The sequence below is a fragment of the Dama dama genome, chromosome 18, assembly GCF_033118175.1.
Source record: "Dama dama isolate Ldn47 chromosome 18, ASM3311817v1, whole genome shotgun sequence".
In the NCBI taxonomy this organism is placed as follows: domain Eukaryota; kingdom Metazoa; phylum Chordata; class Mammalia; order Artiodactyla; family Cervidae; genus Dama; species Dama dama.
Window position 1 is genome coordinate 47620643 of NC_083698.1, and position 6970 is coordinate 47627612.

Below are 6970 nucleotides of genomic sequence, written 5' to 3' on the forward strand. Positions count from 1 at the left end.
CAGTGGGAGACTAAAATTTCCAAATAATATGATAGCTGTGTGTTTTGGGCAAGGGGTTTCACCTCCTTTTTTCCTTCTGTGAAAAGGGAAGTCATGGGGTTGCATGGAGAGTAAACAGGATCATGTGAGCACAGTGTGTGGTCCAGTCCCAGAAGTAGAGAAAGAGCTCAGGAAACGGAAGGGCTTATTGTTTACCTTGAACCTGGATGTGTGTGCATGCTGTCATTCTGCTGTGTCCAACTATCTGTGACCCCAGGGACTGTAGCCCACCAGGTTCCTCTGTCCATGGGATTCCCCAGGCAAGAAAACTGGAGTGGGTTGCCATGCCCTCCTCCAGGGGATCTTTCTGACCCAGGGGTTGAACCCAAATCTCCTGTGTCTCCTGCATTGCAGGTAGATTCTTTACCTCCTGAGCCACTAGGGAAGACTGAATCCGGACAGTTTCTAGTAAATGATGTCTGGGGTCCACTTAACATGGAAATTATGGGGAAGATTGCAGTTTTGGAGAATCAGGTGTGTGTGTGTGTTCAAAGGAGGACTCCTAAATTGAACCAGAGGTCAGTGAGGACCAGGGGACAGGGCCAGGTCCCCCTATCTCTGCATCAAATCCTCAGAAATTTTAAAGATAGGGTACCGGAAGGGATCAGCTGAAGGATCCACCTGAAATGAAGCTTCGAGAATAAAGATAGCAATCACTTCCAACTGAAATACAGGTTCCTTTCCAGTTATATTAATTGTACCCAGGGCCTCCTTAATATGTATTTTTTTTAAATCACTCAGTCGTGTGTATAGCTATGCTAATTTTCAGGCTAATTTTGCCTTGAAGCCCAGGAGAAGGGGTGGTGAGGGTATGTTGAGGAAAGCAGACTTGGGTTGGGCAGGGAAGCTGTGAGTCCCTCAGCACACGCACCAGGCCTAGTTCCTGAGCTTCTCTTCTGCAGCACAAAGTCAGACATGCTCAGCTGCAACCTAGATGAAAGACTCAGTGTCCTGAAATGAAGGCTTTGGTGAGGTGTGGGGCCAAATATAAAACTAATGGAATACTTGCTGAAAGAGTATTCTGGGACTATCATTTATACCATCCTGAGATGTATAGCTCAGCTGTGGTGAAATGTTAAGTAGAAAATAAAGTGACAATTGAGGTGACATCTACATAGAAAAACAACAGTGGAAAGAAAGACAAGCAGTGGCAGTTGGAAGCCTTGTACTGCATCAGTGGTACTCAACGTACTTCAACCTGTCTTTCTTCAATAGTGTTCAGACATAAAACAGAAATGTGGGCATGTGAATAGTCGATCCCTTTCTAAAATTTATTATAAAAATAAATCCTTCGATAGCCTTCCATATGGTTCTTTAAGTGTCTAAAACACAGTCCATGTACAGTACATAAACTTCTTAATGAAAATGTAGGGCAAAATGTAGCACTTTGCCTTTTTACACCACATCTCAAATATTCTTATTTTCTCTCTTTCTAACCATGAAAAAACCCTCACTGAAAGTCACCAAAAAAGGGAAAAACAGCAGAGATGAGATCTTCCTTTTGAAGGCTGAAAAGGTGACATTCACTGCTGATGTTATTGAATAGCTAATAAAGAATTTATTGATTGTAGTATCTCATGACATAGTGCCATATTCATATCCATTTAGTCACCTGCCTGAGGATGTTAAGAGAATGTCATGGTCCACCCTGTATTCAGAGGAGACTGAATCTGATCTCTTAATGAAAAGCTGCCAGTAGTATTTCATCATAAGCAAAACATGTTTTTATTTTGACTTGCCAAATGGAATTTCTTGTTTCGTGTCTGAGATTTCTTTTATATTTCTTCTTAGTGTATGTGCTCAGTTGTATCTAACTCTTTGGGACCTCATGGACTGTAGCCCACTGGATTCCTCTGTCCATGTAATTTTCCAGGCAAGAATACTGGAGTGGTTGCCATTTCCTACTCCAATATTTCTTAAGACCCTATATTTGTCTTGCTTTTTTTTTTAACTCATGCACATGCCCTTTTTGTACAGTTTTAAAAAGTAACAAGTTCCTACATATCAAAATAATTAGTTTTATTTTTCCTGTTTTGCATCATACATTTGGCCTAATGTGTATAAGGGGGACACAAGGGATTATGAATACATACCAAAAGTCTCCAGAAACAGTATCTTTCTCTTAAGAGAATGATCTAAATTAGTCTGGATACTCTTCTTTGAAACTACACCATGAAATCATTGCCATCATTTTCCCTTGTATTTAGTTGGTTCGAATTAAAATAAACTCAATTATATTGTGAGCTATTCTTTTTCAAACAAGAATGTTCAACATAATGCTTCATAGGAAGGCAGCATGTCTACTCGTTTTTGGATTTTTTTTTTTTTAGTTCATTGTGCTATTCAAGAAACACTTAGTTGTGTATAGATAAAATGGCAGTGGTTTGGGTGGAAATGGTCATTTGTGTGGATGTCAATCGACTCCACCCGTGCTCAGTCTAAGAATGGGCCACAGGACAGAAATGCAGCTAGAGGCTTCCTGAGGAGCTGGGGCCTCACCAGGGGGAGCTTCTTACATGGAGAGAGGGGAGGTGGGAGCTCCAGGGTCTGGCCTTGGACTAAAACCTCAAGACTTCAGTGTTGTCATTATGATGAGAGCATCCTGTCCCAGGAGTGAACCCATGTCTACACCATGATCATAGCTGGGGCCTGAGCCAGACATCAGTGTGTGATTTTAACCTGAGAAAGAGCTCTCCCCCAAACTCTTGGGCTGGACCAGTATGACTTGGCTAGTCCTCCTAGGAGGGCATGGCCCCTAGATGTTGGCTTTCAGAGCAGAGACAAGAGAAATGAGGATGTGACCTGAATGTGCCCTGTGGTCGGACTGTGAGAGCTGAAGCCTTGACCTCAGCCATGAAGACTTGCTTCCCTCTGGGACTGGATGGATGGAGTGCAGGGTCTGGGCCCCACTCTGGACCTGCTGGGTGTGTGTGGGTGGTCATCTGCTCTTCATGCTCACATTGCTGAACAAGCCTCTGCTCTTCACCTGTCGCGCTGGCGTCTGATTTACTATCCGCTAGTTGACTCAGGTTGACTCTAAAGTCAGTTAGTGCCTTTATGGGGCCTTGGGTGACTCAGTATATGACACTCAATATGACAGGTCAACCCTGGTCTTCCATGTCTATTTTCTCATGAGAACAAAGCATCTCACATCTGTCCATGCAGCTTGGTTCAGGGATTGGATCTTGTGTCCTCCCATCTACACTGAGAAAGTGAAACCAAGACGTACTAGCCTCAGTAAGTCTCAGATTAAGGAAGAGCACAAGTGGCTGGTGGAATGTCAAGGACGATCTTAGTGCTGCAAGGAGTCCTGTCTGCTCTTTCCTTCAGGGTCAAGGGCGTGGTTGAAGGAGCAGCATCTGAACATTCTGGGCGTAAGTTTCCCAACTCACTTAGGAGCAAATTGGAGGCACTGTGTATTTAAATGGGCTTCCTTGGTGGCTCAGCAGTAAAGAATCTGCCTGCAATGCAGGAGACAAAGGAGACCTGGGTTCGATCCCTGAGTCAGGAAGATCCCCTGGAGGAGGGCTTGGCAACCCACTCCAGTATTCTTGCCTGGAGAATCCCCATGGACAGAGGAGCCTGGCAGGCTGCAGTCCGTAGAGTGGCAAAGAGTCAGACACGACTGAAACACCTGAGTGTGCACTTGCATATACTTCCATAATGGGGAACCATGACCCACATTGAAAGCAATTACATACCTTGGTAGAGAGATCTTCTCTTCCATTAGCTGTGACCTTTTGAAAGTGAGCAAAGTGGGTTGTGGTTTAACTGTGCTTATATTTTTTTGACACCTCAGCTACCCCTTGCACAGTCTCAACCAGTAGGGCCTGTTTGACTCTAAACAGTTTCCACAAATCAACCAAAATGTGGTTTTGAGCATGTGAACAAAATTGAAGCCTGAGAGAATGAAACACCATCAGCCACACCAGCGCCCTCTTGCTGCCACTCAGGGTGTCCCCCCCACCCCCACTGCCCTCACCTCTCTACACCTCCCAGGCCAGGGAAGCCCAGGGCCAGAGGGGAAGAAAGTAGGAAACCCCAGGAGACGCTGTCCAGTATGGTCCTGGCTGGGAAATCAGCTGCAAGAAACTTTTCAGAGATTTGCAAATTTCCCCCTTTTTTAAATGTTTATTGCTTCCTTTTTAAAATTTAATCTTTATTTTATAGTAGTGTATAGTTGATTTACACTGCTGTGTTAGTTTCAGGGGTACAGCAAAGTGATTCAGTTATGCATATACATATATCCATTCTTCTTCAGATTCTTTTCTCATATAAGTTATCACAGATTATTGAAGAGTTCTTTGTGCTACGCAGTAGGTCCTTGTTGATCATCTGTTTTATATTTAGCAGTTTGTATATGTTAATCCTAAACTCCAAATATATTCCTCCTCCAACTTTTCCCCTTTGGTAACTGTAAAACTGTTTTCAAAGACTGTGAATCTATTCTTTTTTTAATATAAGTTTATTTGTATCTTTTTTTTTACATTCCATATGTAAGTGTTGTCATACGGTATTTGTCTTTCTCTGATTTACCTCACTTAGTATGGTAATCTCCAGATCCATCCATGTTGCAATAAAACTACTGTATGATCCAGCAATCCCACTCATGGGTTATATCCGGAGAAAACCATGATTTGAAAAGATACTTGCACCCTAAAGCTCGTCACAGCAGTTTGTACAATAGCCAAGGCAGGTTTCCCCTCTTGGCTTCTGTACTTACTACATTATTTCTTCCCAATGAATAAGTATTTCCAAATCTCTAAGATGAGGGCAATGTATTTTAGCTAAAGAGTACTGGTCAAATTAACAGGAACCAAGGGATCTATCTAAGGGCTTCCCTCATAGCTCAGTTGGTAAAGAACCTGCCTGCAATGTAGGAGACCCAGGTTTGATTCCTGGGGTGGGAAGATTCCCTGGAGAAGGAAATAGCAACCCCCTCCAGTATTCTTGCCTGGAGAATCCCCATGGACAGAGGAGCCTGGCAGGCTGCAGTCCGTAGAGTGGCAAAGAGTCAGACACGACTGAAACACCTGAGTGTGCACTTGCATATACTTCCATAATGGGGAACCATGACCCACATGGAAAGCAATTACATGCCTGGGTAGAGAGATCTTCTCTTCCATTAGCTGTGACCTTTTGAAAGTGAGCAAAGTGGGTTGTGGTTTAACTGTGCTTATATTTTTTTGACACCTCAGCTACCCCTTGCACAGTCTCAACCAGTAGGGCCTGTTTGACTTTATTTTTTTTTTTTTTCTTCCTTTATTTATTTATTTTTTTTCAGTGGGTTTTGTCATACATTGATATGAATCAGCCATAGATTTATACGTATTCCCCATCCTGATCCCCCCTCCCACCTCCCTCTCCACCTGATTCCTCTGGGTCTTCCCAGTGCACCAGGCCCGAGCACTTGTCTCATGCATCCCACCTGGGCTGGTGATCTGTTTCACCATAGATAATATACATGCTGTTCTTTCGAAACATCCCACCCTCACCTTCTCCCACAGAGTTCAAAAGTCTGTTCTGTACTTCTGTGTCTCTTTTTCTGTTTTGCATATAGGGTTGTCGTTACCATCTTTCTAAATTCCATATATATGTGTTAGCATGCTGTAATGTTCTTTATCTTTCTGGCTTACTTCACTCTGTATAATGGGCTCCAGTTTCATCCATCTCATTAGAACTGATTCAAATGAATTCTTTTTAACGGCTGAGTAATATTCCATGGTGTATATGTACCACAGCTTCCTTATCCATTCATCTGCTGATGGGCATCTTAAATGGTTTCCACAAATCAACCAAAATGTGGTTTTGAGCATGTGAACAAAATTGAAGCCTGAGAGAATGAAACCCCATCAGCCACACCAGCGCCCTCTTGCTGCCACTCAGGCTGTCCCCCCCACCCCCACTGCCCTCCCCTCTCTACACCTCCCAGGCCAGGGCAGCCCAGGGCCAGAGGGGAAGAAAGTAGGAAACCCCAGGAGGCGCTGTCCAGTATGGTCCTGGCAGGGAAATCAGCTGCACGAAACTTTTCAGAGTTTTGCAAATTTCCCCTTTTTAAAATGTTTATTGCTTCCTTTTTAAAATTTAATCTTTATTTTATAGTAGTGTATAGTTGATTTACACTGCTGTGTTAGTTTCAGGGGTACAGCAAAGTGATTCAGTTATGCATATACATATATCCATTCTTCTTCAGATTCTTTTCTCATATAAGTTATCACAGAATATTGAGTAGAGTTCTTTGTGCTATGCAGTAGGTCCTTGTTGATCATCTGTTTTATATTTAGCAGTTTGTATATGTTAATCCTAAACTCCTAATATATCCCTCCCCCAACTTTTCCCCTTTGGTAACCATAAAACTGTTTTATAAGTCTGTGAATCTATTCTTTTTTTTAATATAAGCTTATTTGTATCACTTTTTTTTTTTTACATTCCATATGTAAGTGTTTTGTCATACAATATTTGTCTTTCTCTGTCTGATTTACCTCACTTGGTATGGTAATCTCCAGATCCATCCATGTTGCAATAAAACTACCATATGATCCAGCAATCCCACTCATGGGTTATATCCGGAGAAAACCATGATTTGAAAAGATACTTGCACCCTAAAGCTCGTCACAGCAGTTTGTACAATAGCCAAGGCAGGTTTCCCCTCTTGGCTTCTGTACTTACTACACTGTTTCTTCCCAATGAATAAATATTTCCAAATCTCTAAAATGAGGGCAATGTCTTTTACCTAAAGAGTACTGGTCAAATTAACAGGAACCAAGGGATCTATCTAAGGGCTTCCCTCATAGCTCAGTCGGTAAAGAATCTGCCTGCAATGTAGGAGAGCCAGGTTCGATTCCTGGGGTGGGAAGATTCCCTGGAGACGGAAATAGCAACCCCCTCCAGTATTCTTGCCTGGAGAATCCCGTGGACGGAGGAGCCCGGC